Genomic DNA, 14,927 nt, shown 5'->3' on the forward strand with positions numbered 1-14,927 from the left:
CTCTGAATTCTGCAGGGACATTTGCCATAACTGCTCCCCTGCTAGGTCCCTAAGCCCAATGCCCATTCCCCAAATTCTAAACCTGACAGGTAACAGAGTAGCTAATCGTATTGGTACTATTCTCTCTAGGGGTGATACCCAATGTCAGACCCTATGAATAGGACTTAGCTGAAGTTTTCCCAGCTGTAGACAGAAGTTACAAATCTGTTCTCTTTCCATCAGCTGAACAACGCAAAAGGAATGAGAAGAGGGGAGCAGTATCCATTTAAAGCAGAGACAAGGGCAAAACAATGTGGAAAGTGGAACAGCTGAGAAGGGTGATACCAGAATACCCAAACTGAGCTTGTAGTAGGAATCCCCAAGACAAGTGACTTCAACACATTCCATTTTCTATATTTAGAATATCATAGAATGGCAATGCAAATTCATCCCCACGGATTTCTTTAAAATGTATTCGTCAAATTTGGCCTTTGTTTCCAAAACAGAGATTCAGAAGTTGCTATATCAGAGTTGTCCCACAAGCATCTCTCCTGAATACAGGTCACTCTATTTCTGTGTTAATTATATATATAACAGATAACTGCCCTTCTGTTGCCAGACCTACACTGGAAAACTGTACCTGTCTTCATTATGCTGCCTTCATTCATATTTTCAGGTAACAGAGTCAAAATATTTTATTATGGAAAACAGGACATTTTCCATATTATTTTATGCATAGTTATAGACTAGAGCACTCTCCCATAATCAGTTCACAGTTAGTCTTTTTTGGTAATAAACCACTCATCAGCTTAAGTTGCTGCAAGCACCAGGCAGGCCTGTTTACTTTTATAATATATAATGCCCCATTCTCCATTCATAGAAAGTGATTCTCTCAGCATGCACAACATCCATCAAAGGACAAACTTCCAGGTTTGAGTGTTTCTTTCTGCAACATCCATTGCAACACTTAACGAAAGACAATGGTTCCCCTTTCCATTTACCGTATTTTTCGCCCTATAAGACACACCGGCCCATAGGACGCACCTAGTTTTCATATTTTTTTCCTTGATTTCCCCCCCGCAGCTCTGGGAGCAGCGGACAGGCTGCATGCAGGCTGTGCGCTACTCCAAGACCTTCTCCCTGCCTTTCCGGGAGGTGGCGGAATTCCCCAACCTCCCGCAAAAGCCCACAGGAGCCCCACTTGACTCCTGCGGGCTTTTCGACTAGGAGGGAGAAGGGACTGAAAGGGCCAGTCAGTCCCTTCTCCCTCCTCGAGGAAAAGCCCCCAAGAGCAGCGCACTCTTTAAAGGGTGCACGGCTCCTGCAGGCTTTTCTAGGAGGTGGGGGAATTCCCCCACCTCCTAGAAAAGCCGGGGAGCCCCTTTAAAGAGCGCATGGCTTTTGCGGGCTTTTGCGGGAGGTGGGGGAATTCCCCCATCTCCCCCAAAAGCCCGCAGGAGGGAGAAGGGACTGATTCGGCCAGTCAGTCCTTTCTCCCTCCTTGGGGAAAAGCCCCCAAGAGCCGCTTGCTCTTTAAAGGGTGCGCGGCTCCTGCAGGCTTTTCTAGGAGGTGGGGGAATTCCCCCCCTCATAGAAAAGCCAGCAGAAGCTGCGGAGCCCCTTTAAAGAGCACGCGGCTTTTGCCTGCTTTTGCGGGAGGTGGGGGAATTCCCCCATCTCCCGCAAAAGCCCAAAGGAGGGTTGGAGAGTACGGGAAGGCGTCGCGCGCCTTCCTGCTGCCCCCCATCCTCTGGGGCTGGCGATGGGGGAAGCGCTGCTTTCCCCACCGCCAGCCTCAAACCCGGGTTGGAGAGTAGCGGCAAGGTGTCGCGCGCCTTCCCGCTGCCCCCCATCCTCTGGGGCTGGCGATGGGGGAAGCGCTGCTTTCCCCCACCGCCAGCCTCAAACAGCAGACTCTCCTGGCTTCAGCGGAAGCAACGCGAAGCCTCCGGAGCGCAGGCTTCAGAGGCTTCGTGTTGCTATCGCTGAAGCCAAGGAGTCTGCATTCGCCCCATAAGATGCACCCACATTTCCCCTTCATTTTTGGAGAGGAAAAAGTGCGTCTTATAGGGCGAAAAATACGGTAACTACTGAATATATTTGATCAACTTTCTATTATATAAACCTTGCAAAAAACCATCCTGTTATTTCAAAACACAGTGCAAATAGCTCTCCGCCCCACAAGCGGCATGAGGCTCAATCAATCTGTTTATTTCTTCTCTTGGGTGACATGATGTTTAGGTCTCTTTGGGGGCCTCTCTTTGGTGGATGGGAAAGGAAAGGTCATATATTCAAGTGTTAGATTGCTAGATTGATGGGACACTGCTGTGGGAACAAATGAGAGGCTTTGGGCATGGGGCTGGGGCCTGCCTATTAATAAACAAAACAAAGGGGAAAGGGAGTTTCCTGCAACTGTTCATACCTCACTTTGGGCAGAATCCAACAAAGTCACTACAAGGGTAGGACGACTTGTGCCACAGAACTTCCCCTCCCTTCCTCTCCCTCCACATCGACTCTGGGTGGTTAGGGCAAGAAGTGTGGCGCAAGGAGGGGTTGTTGTGGATTTTCAATTAATCACTGTTTAATTAACTAACTGCAGCATTGCAGTTAGATTAATCATTTCCAAGTGTTTGCAGATGTTCCTAACCACATCCAGCTTCTTTGGCTCATTATAATGTTTTAACGTTTTGCCGTAGAGTATCCTGGATATGGTCATAATATATAAAATCTCTGTCTGGTGGGGTTTTTTCACCCCACTCCCTTGGACCTGTGTATAATTTAATAAGCCTAACAAATGGCCAATAAGAGTTACCTGGATGCTAAATGTATCACCCACCATCTCCAGACCATTTCCCAGAATTCCCCTGCATTTTAGAGCATACCCACCCAGTGGTGGAGGAAGAGGAGTGCGGGGGGAGCGCACCGCCCCTGGCAGCGCAATCCCGGTGGGGTGCCATCGCAGCTGCCCCCCCCACGCTGGGTGCCACGCCCCTGTGGGTGGCATGCCACGCCCCCAGGGTGCGTGCCACACCCCTGGGAGGTGCGCCAGCCCCGCCCCACCTGCTCTCGGCCCCCAGTACCGGAGCATGAAGCTTCCATGTGGTTTCTCAACATAGCCAGCCCTTTCCATCACCTGCCTTACTGATTTGTTTGCTTTTCTACAGGGTCCAATACCAGTGAGCTGCCATCTTTAAGCAGCTTTCTTTATATGAAGTTGGTGTAGTTTAGAAAAATGGATGAAATTGCCCTAAGTGCTTGGGCCGGGTCTTCAGCAGCCATCTCCCATGGCTGGATTCTGTTTAGAGAAGTACACTAGCTGGACTGGGTTGGACCAGATGACACTTGGGGTCTTTTTCAGCTCTACTACAGTTCTATGATTCTATGATACTCAGCCACATGCATAACATGTAGTGGAGTGAAATCCCCTCAGCATGTGGGCTGATAGTAATATCATTGCTTTAATTTATACTTCATGGCGCATCAATGGACCAGTCACAAAACCAGATGAATTACCAGTTTGTAATTCTTCCTGAAGTCAATGAGTTTTCCAGCCTTAAGATGAGCTCTAAGTTTTTTATTTTCCCTTTGAATTTCAAGGCATAAGCATCTGGTTATGGCTGTTTCCTGGAATCTATTCTATGAAGCTGCTTTTAATTTTTCTCTCTCTGCTTCTCACTTCTTCCTTCTGCCTTCTTAATGTATGTTTCTAAGATGAGACAAGTGGCTACTTTATTTCCAATTAAAAGTCCGCATAAATCTTTCAATTTAACAGCACTGTATATTGAGCAGATTTTCAGGGCAGGTTACAGCTCATAGAATTGACAAAGAGTGATGTAGAAAGGTACTATACAAATTAAAAAAATATTTCCAGAGCTGCAGCGATGTCAGTATGTTGCAGCAAAAATGGGGGGGGGGGGAGGAAGAGTCTTATGAAGCCTTAACAGACAGACACTGACAACTTTGTACTTTCAACCTATGGGGTTCTCCACATGACTGACAACACAAATCATGCAGATTCCCCCTTTTGCCCAATGCACAAAGTTCTGGGGGTGGAACATTTTTGGAATGCAAGGAGAATAGCTTCTTCTGAATTGGGGTAGCGGTGCAACCGGTAACATGCCGGTATGCAGAACAGCAGGAGCTTCAGTGAGTTACTTCAGGTGTTAAAAAAAGCATATAGTATTTTATTAGAGTGGGAAACCAAAGATGAGGAGGTTAAATCAGTTATGATTAAATGGGCTCAGGATGTGGGACACAACATTCAGTTTGAAAGTTGGGGGAAATTGTGGAAAGTTGATATAAAATTCACAGATTGCATACTATTAAGAGAGAATTACGTGAAAAAATGATGTATAGCTGGTATATCACACCAGTGAAAATGGCAAAAATGTTTAGGAAAGAAAATAACAGATGTGGGAGATGTAAGGAAAAGGAAGGAACCTTTTATCATATGTGGTGGAAATGCAAATGCATTTAAAAATACTGGGAAATGATATACAATGAATTGAAAAAAATGTTTAAAATGAATTTTGTTTAACACCCTGAAGCCTTTTTGTTAGGTATCTCAAATCAAGAACTACCAAAAGAAAAATGGACATTATTTATATATGTTACAAGAATCTTGATTGCACAATACTGAAAGACGGAAGAAATACCATCAAAGGAACAATAGGAAGAAAAATTGATGAACTATGCAGAATTGGCTAAGCTAACAGATAAACTATGAGAGAAAGACAAAAAGGACTTCAAAAGAGTCTGGGAACCATCTACAGTTTATTTTCAGAAACAACAGAATGGACTGGATTCACTGGCAGGATTTGAACAAACGTTCACAATTTCATTTGAGTAACAGATATTTCAGAGAAATGATAAGGAATTTTATTTTTGTGTAGGAAAAGCAGGAAACTATAAATAAAACTAAATAACTCAGCAGAGGGGGAGTTGAGGGAAGTCCAGAAGAGGGGAGGGAGAATAATTGTAAATAACATGATGAATGAGATTTGTATCATTATTTGTTATAAAATTCAATAAATATTCATGTACACAAAAAAGTGAGTGACTTCAGGTGAGTAGTTATGCAGATAGAACTTTAAGCACCAACAGCTTGGTCGTAACTCCAGCTCCATGACAGAGACCAGAATGGGGTGGGGGAGCAGAGAAGGGAAGGGAAAGTAAAAAAAAAAAACATTAACAATAATGTTGCACTTAGCCAACCACTTGGCAGGGCTTCCCAAACCAGAAAAATGAAACTTTGTACCCATTGAGAACAACAAGCTGTGTCAAACGAGGTCTCAGCTATGCACCCTCCCATTCAGAATCCAAAGAAGCACCATGTGTGCTTGACACGTGGCTACAGAGACTTCCCAGGAGTCCACAGGACTCTTGAAGCCTGTTCCTCTATACAAGCATAGCTCAGTCAAAAAAGGGTGGATACTCTCTCTCAAAAGTCATTGGGGAACTCACTTGTGTATGCGTGCCATTTTAATTAATTATTTCCACAAGTCTTGGGTCCTTGAAGGGAAAATTGGATTGGCTAGAGCCATCTGCTCAGAGGTTGCTCTTCTTCAGCAAACCACTTCATTCTTCTAATCCTTTGTCTAGGGGGAATATATTAATGCCGACCACTACCACAATCAATTGCACTTCTGAAGTTGCATTTTCTATCCAAACCACAAACTGTAGTTGCCAGGAAAATGTGACAAAAACATCATTTTCTACACAACTGTTGAAGACACAGCAGCCATGCCCTAACTGGCATCTGGTCACCCAAAGGCAAAGAATGCCACGAAATTTTAGAACAATAGGGCTTTTCTGAGAGGGCATTTGGCGTGTTTAGTACAAACATACCTTGCTCTTCCAGGGTCAAGCTTATGGGCAAGGGAAAAGGAGGAACAGTTCTGAAAATTCATATTACGGGTCGGAAGCTGTCTGCGGCACTAATGGGCTGTCCCATGCCACTGAAAAATATTCTCTTCTCTCATCCCAAGAGCAGTTTTGTTTGTTTAAGTTTGCTTTAAAAAATTAAGCTGAGTAGACACATCAAAACATTCATGGAATGCTTTTTAAAACAACTTAAATTGTGAGCGGTTGGGGCAAGTTTAGCAAGAGAGCCAGCATGCAGGACTCACCTTTGCTGAAGTTCAGTCTTGGCAACACAGAAGAACTAATGATGGTTCATATGACTTTGGAGGTGGTGATGAGTCTTCTCTGGATAGGATGGCAGTCCCTCCAAATGTACAAGTTTACAGCTGTATGATATTGCTGTGTGCCACCCCAATCTCTGAGTGGTGAGAGATTCCAGGTGTTGTAACCCAGGGTTCAGTTTCCTTGGAATGAGGAACAGTGGAGACTATGGTGTCCTTATGATATATGGCTTATTCACACATATACACAACCTGAGCCTAAGATGGAGGGGCTCACAGCACTAACATCCCAAGAGGTCTTGCTTCTCCCACAGTCACAGCCTTGGAATCAAACAGAAATCTAACATGGTTCTCACTCTCTGTCTTCTGCCTGCTTCTACCCCAGGTTTTGCACACCACTCGGGCTTTTGTTTTTCTCACTTCCAGCCAGGTGAGGGAAGGGGCTCCACCCATTTGCTCTCTGCCACAGAGTCAATTCTTAATGGGCTTAGGCCCATTAACTTAACAAGAAGCTAGCCTGGCCATTTCAACAATTAACTCCTCCATTATATTTTAACCTTGCTGGACCCAGGAAATCAAGAAGAAGAAGAAGAAGAGTTTGGATTTGATATCCCGCCTTTCACTCCCCTTCAGGAGTCTCAAAGCGGCTAACAATCTCCTTTCCCTTCCTCCCCCACAACAAGCACTCTGTGAGGTGAGTGGGGCTGAGAGACTTCAAAGAAGTGTGACTGGCCCAAGGTCACCCAGCAGCTGCATGTGGAGGAGCGGAGACGCGAACCCGGTTCCCCAGATTACGTGACTACTGCTCTTAACCACTACACCACACTGGCTCTCAAGAACTGGAAGGGATTCAGCCATCATACCGACTAACCTCACAAAACTCACAACAATACAGTGGTACCTCAGGTTACAGACGCTTCAGGTTACAGACTCCGCTAACCCAGAAATAGTGCCTCGGGTTAAGAACTTTGCTTCAGGATGAGAACAGAAATCGTGTGGTGGCGGCGTGGCGGCAGCGGGAGGCCCCATTAGTTAAAGTGGTGCTTCAGGTTAAGAACAGTTTCAGGTTAAGAACAGACCTCTGGAACGAATTAAGTTCTTAACCCGAGGTACCACTGTATCCTTTTTGAGATGCAGCAACCAGAACTCTACTCTGTGTATCTAGTGTGGTTGGCCATAGATTTCTATCCCAGCATGATACTAGCAGTTTTATTTTCTCCTGAGTAATCTTAGCAGTCATGGAAAGAGGAGAGGTCCTCTTGTGGATGAGGAATTTGTGAAGTAGCAGGAAACGCAATGGAATAGATGAGACAGAGCGGTGGAGGAGGCACCCTTGCAGAATAATTGAGATCTAGGAGTTGCCAATTCAGCACTCACGTTCCTGCTACCTAATACAATTATCTCATTGCAATGCTTTCCTCAGGTACAGTATGGTCACCTGAAGCTCTGATGTCTTCTCAGCAGCAGCTGAAGACCTTTTAATTTTCTCAGACCTTTCTAGATCAGTAAGCATTTGTTATGTGTTTATGCCAGGGGTCGGCAAGGCTTACCAGGTATGGGCCAGATCACTCCCGTGGAGATCCTCCGTGGGCCAGACCGGCGCAGTGCGACACTGGAAATAGCGCCTGTGTATGTCTGTGGCTCTGGAAATTGCTTCTGTGCATGCCCAGACACTGAAAATCGTGCCTGCGCAGAAGTGGTTTTTGGCGTCTGGGCGTGCAGAGAAGCGATTTCCAGAGCCGCAGAAGAGAGTCCCTGCACTGCGCCAGTTTAGCACAGCACGCATGGAATTGCCGATCGGTCAGCTTGGTTTGGGGGCAGCTCATGGGCCGGTTAAGCGACCCTCATGAGCCACTTCTGGCCCATGGGCCTTAAGTTGCCGGCCTCTGGTTTATGCTAACGTTCTGTTGGTTTTACTAATTTCATTTCATTGTATTGCTTTTTTGTTTTAATGAATGTAAGCTGCACAGCAAGCCTTTGGACTGAAGAGTGGATTTTATTTTCTATGATCATTAAACAAACAAAATAAAACTAGCATTTGATTCACTGGTATGCAGATCTTTCATTTTAGTTTCAAGGCTGGAAGGAAGCCAGGCTTACCAAACAGCTTAGGGATGTGCATTCTCTTTTCATATTCCGCCTGACTTTAGCCTCGGTAGCACTGCACTATTTAGAACCTCTCTATTTAGCCTGGCACAGCATAGCAGGGGAAGGTTATGGGGATCACTGGGTAACTTAGTTGAGCAAAGAAATACCTCATGCTCTTAATAAAGCTAGACCACCACCCCTGAAATTATATTTTCTGAAGAAGAAGAGGAGGAGGAGTTCGGATTTGATATCCCGCTTTATCACTACATGAAGGAGTCTCAAAGCAGCTAGCATTGCCCATTCCCTTCCTCCCCCACAACAAACACTCTGTCAGGTGAATGAGGATGAGAGAAGTGTGACTAGCCCAAGATCACCCAGCAGCTGCAGTTGGAGGAACAGGGAAGTGAACACGGTTTACCGGATTACGAGTCTACCGCTCTTAACCACTACACCACATCTTTGAAGACAACCTATTGCCAGGTGCATGCATGCAGGACTTAAGTCATAAACTAGAGCTAATCTCAGGAAGAAAACCCAACATGAGCTCACATTTGTTGGTTCCCCCAGCAAATCCTGCAGCCTTTGCAGTTGTGGTAGTCAGAAAGGCAACCAAAGTAAGTGTGAAACCCCACAAGAGGAACACAATTCCAAGGTTCCAAATGGGGAGCTTTTGAGAGCTAGCAGGCTGGCTGTGGAGCCATTTTCCAGAGAACATGTCAGCATGGATTACGTAATCCACAAAACCAATCTGGACTTTAAACCAGCAGCCCCACTATTCATTTTAATTATTCACCTTTCCTCCATGGACCTCAAGGTGGCACATGTGGTTCTCTTCCTGCCCATTTGTCAGGGACTCAGAGGAGGAGAACAATGGAGAGGGGGATGATGTCAGGAGGTGGGCAGAGAAGTAAGAATGGTGGAGACCACCTCCTCATCCTTACCCTTCCAGGGAGGAGGAAGAGGGAGGCAGTATAGATGTACAAAAGTGACTTGTGGGAGGTCACAGATCAGAGGCAGATGAGGGGGAAAGCTGGGAAATAATGGGAGAGGTGTCGGAAATCAAGCCTTTATCAGGAGAAACTGGCAACTCTACCAGGAACCTGGCTTGGTCTCCTGTTGACCTCCCTGTCTGCTTTCCCGGCAAGATCCAGGCAGAGGTTGCAATAGGCGATCCTTCTCAGCGTGAGAAGAACACCCCCCCTCTTTCCTGCCCCCCCCCAGCAGGGGAAAGAGATAGACAGAAAACATATTTACATGCCTTTATTTCTGTCTTTGCAGCGTTACAAAAAACATGACTGCTCTCTTCAAACTCCAGCAGTCGAGAGAGACAAACACTTCCTGTACAGCTCATATTACACTCTGAGCTAATTCCGGTGCTTTCTGCACTGTGAATTGACTGTCCCTCTGTTTCCCACGGAACAGTCCCAACATTCCATCATGTGATGTTTTCAAGCTACCAGCAGCTCGCAGCTGCATTGCTTCTATATCGTAACATACTCCCCCATATGAATCAATGTGCGCTGCGAGCAAAGCATGATCCAGAGAAGAAAACAAACAGTTGTTATACATATAACACTCCCCTGTTGTTTCAGTTCCACCCTTGGAACTACCCGCCACTGGTTTCCCCAGTGTACCTCTCTGGTTGTCTGACTTGCAAGGAATAAGTGCATCTGCATATCTTGGCTAGGGAATGTAGTGTTACGCTTAGCAACTCTCTGTTGTGTCTTTGTCTCTGACTTAGACACAGCTTCAACTTGTCTTGAGTTGTCAACAATAGTAACACATGCAACAGCTGAGTTAGCAAACTCTTTTGAATACCTCTTGGGTGGTACACCCTTTGTAACTCTCTCAGACCTGCGTATGAGGTGTTGATCCTCTCTGCTCACTGGTTCAGTCTCAGGACTCTTTGGAGAACCAGTTCCAATAGTAAACAGTGGTTCATCCTTCATCTGTGAAGGTCTAGCCATTGTGTGAGATTTCCTCTCAATGACTGTGTCAACTGAGCTCTTTGAGCTATCACTGTCACTCTCAGTACCACTGTAATCAGTAAAATCATCATCATCATCTGAATTGTCCTCAGTGAGAAATGTGTGAACAATTACTCTCTCCTGTTCAGGAGCACTCTCTAGAAATTTCGTGAGAATCACCTGACCAGATTCAGACAAAATTACTCTGTAGAGACCCTTTTCATATCCCACAAAAATGCCTTTGGCATTCTTTACTCCACCTGGAGCTTCTGTCCTCACATGAGACCCAAAAACCTTAAAATGGGCAACACAAGGTTTTCTATGGAACAGCTTCTCAAAAGGAGAACTTCCCAAATCTTTTGAAACCTTTCTCAACCACGTGTGACAATAAGACATTAACGACTCCGCCCAAAACTCATGTGGCAAATGTGAACTCAGCAATTGCGCCTTCATCCCTTTTTGCAATTCTTTGTTCACCCGCACACAGACACCTCTGTTCCATGCTTCTGCAGACACAGCAACCTTGTATTTGAATTTCAATTGCCACAAATCTTCCTTGATTGTCTTTAAAGATAAATTTCGGTGATAGTCTCTCCTTTGCATAAATCACTACTCCTCTTTTTTTAACTTTGTCAGATGAAATAAACTCCTGTCCCAATCTCTTATTAATCAATACTTTTCTATGTAGCCTTATCACGTGTGTTTCCTGTAAGCAAATCAAGTCCAATTGTTCCTTTTTTAATAAATGAAAGACACTTTTTCTTTTCCGAGGAGAGTTGAGGCCATTACAATTCCAACTTAATAGTTGCAGAGCCATGATGTAATTACTTTGCTTTACCATTTTGTCCAAAATTTGCAATGTTTGAAACAAAAATAACATTCTAGGCAATACATTCATTTTTATCGCAGCAATACGGCCTAGCACTGAAAGCTTCAAATTTGACCAAATTTCTAAATCTTTTTTCACTTCCGTCCAACATTTTTCGTAATTGTCTTTAAATAAGTTCCCATTTTAGCTGTCATATTAACCCCAAGGTATTTCACTTTCTTAACCACTGTTAAACCTGTCTCATTCTGAAACCTTTCTCTTTCAATCGCCGTTAAATTTTTCTCTAAAACCTTTGTTTTTAACTTATTCAGTTTAACTGATGCTTCAGCTACTTGTTTATTTGTTTCAGCTACTTGTTTACTTAGGTTTTCCAAAGATTCATTAATTTTTCCTAGTGCCAAAGCTAAAACGTCTTCAGACGACATTCCTTTTGGTTTAACTTGTGCAGGTGCAACCCCTGATAATCCAGATGGTCCAGAAGGACCAGATGTTGATGCTCTCCGCTGCGACCCAGTATCTGTACGAAAGGATCTACCAGACCTCGTAGTTTTTTCCTGAAGCAACACTAACTTTCCTCTTCCATCTGCCATAACACTCTAGTTAGAATCCAAGGTCAATCCCACGGCTAGGATTTGTTTTGAAATGGAAAATTTCCCTGGCCCAGTTGTTATTGTAACAATGTCAAACCTCCTCTAGGGGGACACAGTAACAGTCAAAACTTGTAGCTTTAAAGAAACAATAACCTTTTTAAATCCCCCAGTTCACAAAAAGACAACAGTTTCAATTGCGCTTAATCTCCAGTTACTTTAAAACCAGGAGAAGTCCAGAAACACTGTATCTCTCTTGTAGAGTTAGCTGTCAACAGTACTCTATTTACCAGTGGTGCTTTTCACAAAACGGCATTCCTATTGTCCCTAGGCAGTCCGTTCCCAGGATCTAAGTGGTGGATTTTAGCTTCCTTTCCTCTCTTTTTTTGCAGGAAAAATACAGTTCAAACCTTTCCCCCCTCCTCTCCTGCAATCCGGAGGGGAGATCGCTTATCTGATGTTAGAATTTGAGTCTTTTTCAAATGTCTTTCAAAGTTTCCGCTTACAGTCTCTTTGCTTTGATCTGTTTACAAGAAACGGAAGGCAGACTTCCTGTTTATGCCTTCCCGCTTCGGTGCCGAATTAATTATTTTTCTCCCTTTAAATCCAATTTTATCCTACTCACAGGTAGTTGCTTTTGAAACCAAATTGTCCCAGGAAAAAGTCAGCGCTCTCCGATAACGGCTGTGTGGCTTCACTCCGCGGAAGAAGCAGTCGACTCTCAGCACCACGCCACTCACCCCGTTTCACTCCGGAGCCCGTAGATGGGTTCCTTCGCCAATTGGGGGGGGCGCCAAGGGTGCCCGCCGAGTCCCACGTTCACAGGCTTCACCCGCCTGTGATTTTTGGAGGGCCCCCGCTTCACCGCAGCGGTAAGACCCTGATCCCTGAGCTGGTCCCTCAGAAAGTCAGAGGAAATCTGCCATTAATGATGGCGCCAACCCGGAAGTCCTCGCAATAGGCGATCCTTCTCAGCGTGAGAAGAACACCCCCCCCTCTTTCCTGCCCCCCCCGGCAGGGGAAAGAGATAGACAGAAAACATACTTACATGCCTTTATTTCTGTCTTTGCAACATTACAAAAAACATGACTGCTCTCTTCAAACTCCAGCAGTCGAGAGAGACAAACACTTCCTGTACACCTCATATTACACTCTGAGCTAATTCTGGTGCCCTCTGCACTGTGAATTGACTGTCCCTCTGTTTCCCACGGAACAGTCCCAACATTCCATCATGTGATGTTTTCAAGCTACCAGCAGCTCGCAGCTGCATTGCTTCTATATCGTAACAAGAGGAAGAGCAGACAGAGCCAGAGCAGCAGCTGGCTGACATGTTGTCACTAGAAAGCATTCCAGACCCACCACCTCCCAGAACCTGGCGAGCCTTAAAAGTAGGAGAGCAAAGAGCTCAAAGACCGAGGGCACTCAGCGGCACCCATAGAGAAGGTGGTGATGATGACAAATGAGGAAGTGGGAGAGAAGTGGAGTGGAGATTCACTCAGGACAACGCCATTATCCAAGAGCATGGGTAGGCAAACTAAGGCCCGTGGGCCGGATCCGGCCCAATCACCTTCTAAATCCGGCCCATGGACAGTCTGGGAATCAGCGTGTTTTTACATGAGTAGAATATGTCCTTTTATTTAGAATGCATCTCTGGGTTATTTGTGGGGCATAGGAATTCCTTCATCCCCCCCCAAAAAAAAATTATAGTCCAGCCCCCCGCAAGTTCTGAGGGACAGTGAACCAGCCTGCTGCTGAAAAAGTTTGCTGACTCCTGCCCAAGAGGCTGGGTTCTATAGCCTCTCTCTGTAAAGTTTGAAATAAAAAAAGAGTTAGTTTGCATTTCTGGGTAAAGAGAGTATTGATCTGATGTGTAGAGCTCTTTCCTATTCTAATTAATTCAAGAGGGCTCTGGAAGCTTCTCTGTGTGAAAGAATCTGGTGCAAGCTGGAAGTTTCTAGCAGACACGTAAGTTTCTATTCTGCCTAGAAACAAGCAGAAGGTTCATGATGTTTGGGTTATTCCTTCAGAGAAGCTGAGTACAGCTGGCTTAAACTGGTTCTGTTATTTCTTCTGTCCAGGTCATGCTGACTATAATAGTAAGGTCAGAAGGAGCCTGGGTTTCACTTTCTCTCTTCCTTCTGGTGTGATGTTCTATACATAGTATGCTTAGTGTTAAGGTTTTAGTCTTATTACAAGTTATTGCAAGTTTAAGTTAAGTCTGCTGCAACTGGATTTCTTATGGACCATGCCAAACCGGAATGTATTGGATTTGTGACCATTATGCTCATTTGCCTTCAGTAGCAGTAAAGTTCTGCTGGATGAAATATTAATTGCCTCTGGTCTATTTTTGGGGAATCCTGCAACATGTTTAAGTTTTTACTCTGCTAACTATATGTTGGAATCTGCTCTGGATCAATATGAGTAGAATGTATGACAAAAAGGACTGTAAGAAGTTTTTTCTTGTCTTTATACTTTCCTGGGCAACCAGCCGGGAGCCGCTGACAGCATCATGATACCATTTTAGCCTCACAAGAAGCCTGTGTGTTTGGTTACGGTGAGATGCTGTAACTGTCCCAAGGTCATCCAGTGAGCTTCATGTCTGAACAAGGATTTGAGCCCTGGTTTCCCAGGACTTTCTCCAACACCCTTTAACTACTACAGGCTTGGTGGTTCTGATGCAAAAATGTTATCTGAATTGCCGTGGAAACTGGTTAGATGCTGAGACAAACCTGGTCCTCAAGTAAATGACAGGGCTGAGGAACTGAAACAAAACAGAGCCAGCAAGACCCAGCCAACACCCATTCCCCAGCTCATCATCAAATTATTTACTCTAAAAACTATGCATGAGTTCCTTGCATTTGCAAATTGAATGTGCAATAGCTGCATTAATTTAAGTATTGTTCTCATCTGCTTTCTGTTATAAGCTAACAACATTCACAAAAAGACAGCATCACTTATGAAAACAGCCTTAATAAGTAGCTGTTCCCATTCCAAAAATCTAAACAGTGGAGGGTGGAGGGGTGCTGTGCTGTGCTGTTGTCACCGTAGTAACCCTTTGCTTACTTCAGTCAGTCCGGCAACTTTGCTGTTTATTTGAAGCAAGTGGGATTTTTAATGAAACAAAATGAGAGCCAAGAGCCAACCTATAAGACCCGCATCAAATTGAGTAAATAATCTTGGTAATTTTGCTCCAGGACATATGTTCAGGTCCTTCCAAATTCAATACAAGTAGTCTGTCAAAGCATGCAAAAGCATAACAATCTCCAAAGCTGCTTAAACTCAGCTGACGTAGCTCCGTCTAGAAAAGTCAAAACCCTTCAGGATACAGAATAGA

At 44.7% G+C, this 14,927-nt stretch overlaps 2 long non-coding RNA genes across 2 annotated transcripts in view; both read left to right on the forward strand.

Annotated features, from left to right (window-relative positions):
* Positions 1-6,955: 6,955 nt before the first annotated feature.
* LOC308588413 overlaps positions 6,956-14,927 on the forward strand; it is a 105,320-nt gene continuing 97,348 nt past the window's right edge. Inside the window, exon 1 of the long non-coding RNA XR_014008729.1 lies at positions 6,956-7,231. This is a non-coding gene — a long non-coding RNA (uncharacterized lncRNA). The remainder of the gene's footprint in view (positions 7,232-14,927) is intronic.
* Positions 8,492-13,917, forward strand: LOC308587836. Its single transcript, XR_014008546.1, has 2 exons — positions 8,492-9,259; positions 12,886-13,917. It is a non-coding gene; the product is annotated as an uncharacterized lncRNA (long non-coding RNA).

The sequence above is a fragment of the Podarcis bocagei genome, assembly GCF_964188305.1.
Source record: "Podarcis bocagei genome assembly, chromosome: 5".
Taxonomy (NCBI): domain Eukaryota; kingdom Metazoa; phylum Chordata; class Lepidosauria; order Squamata; family Lacertidae; genus Podarcis; species Podarcis bocagei.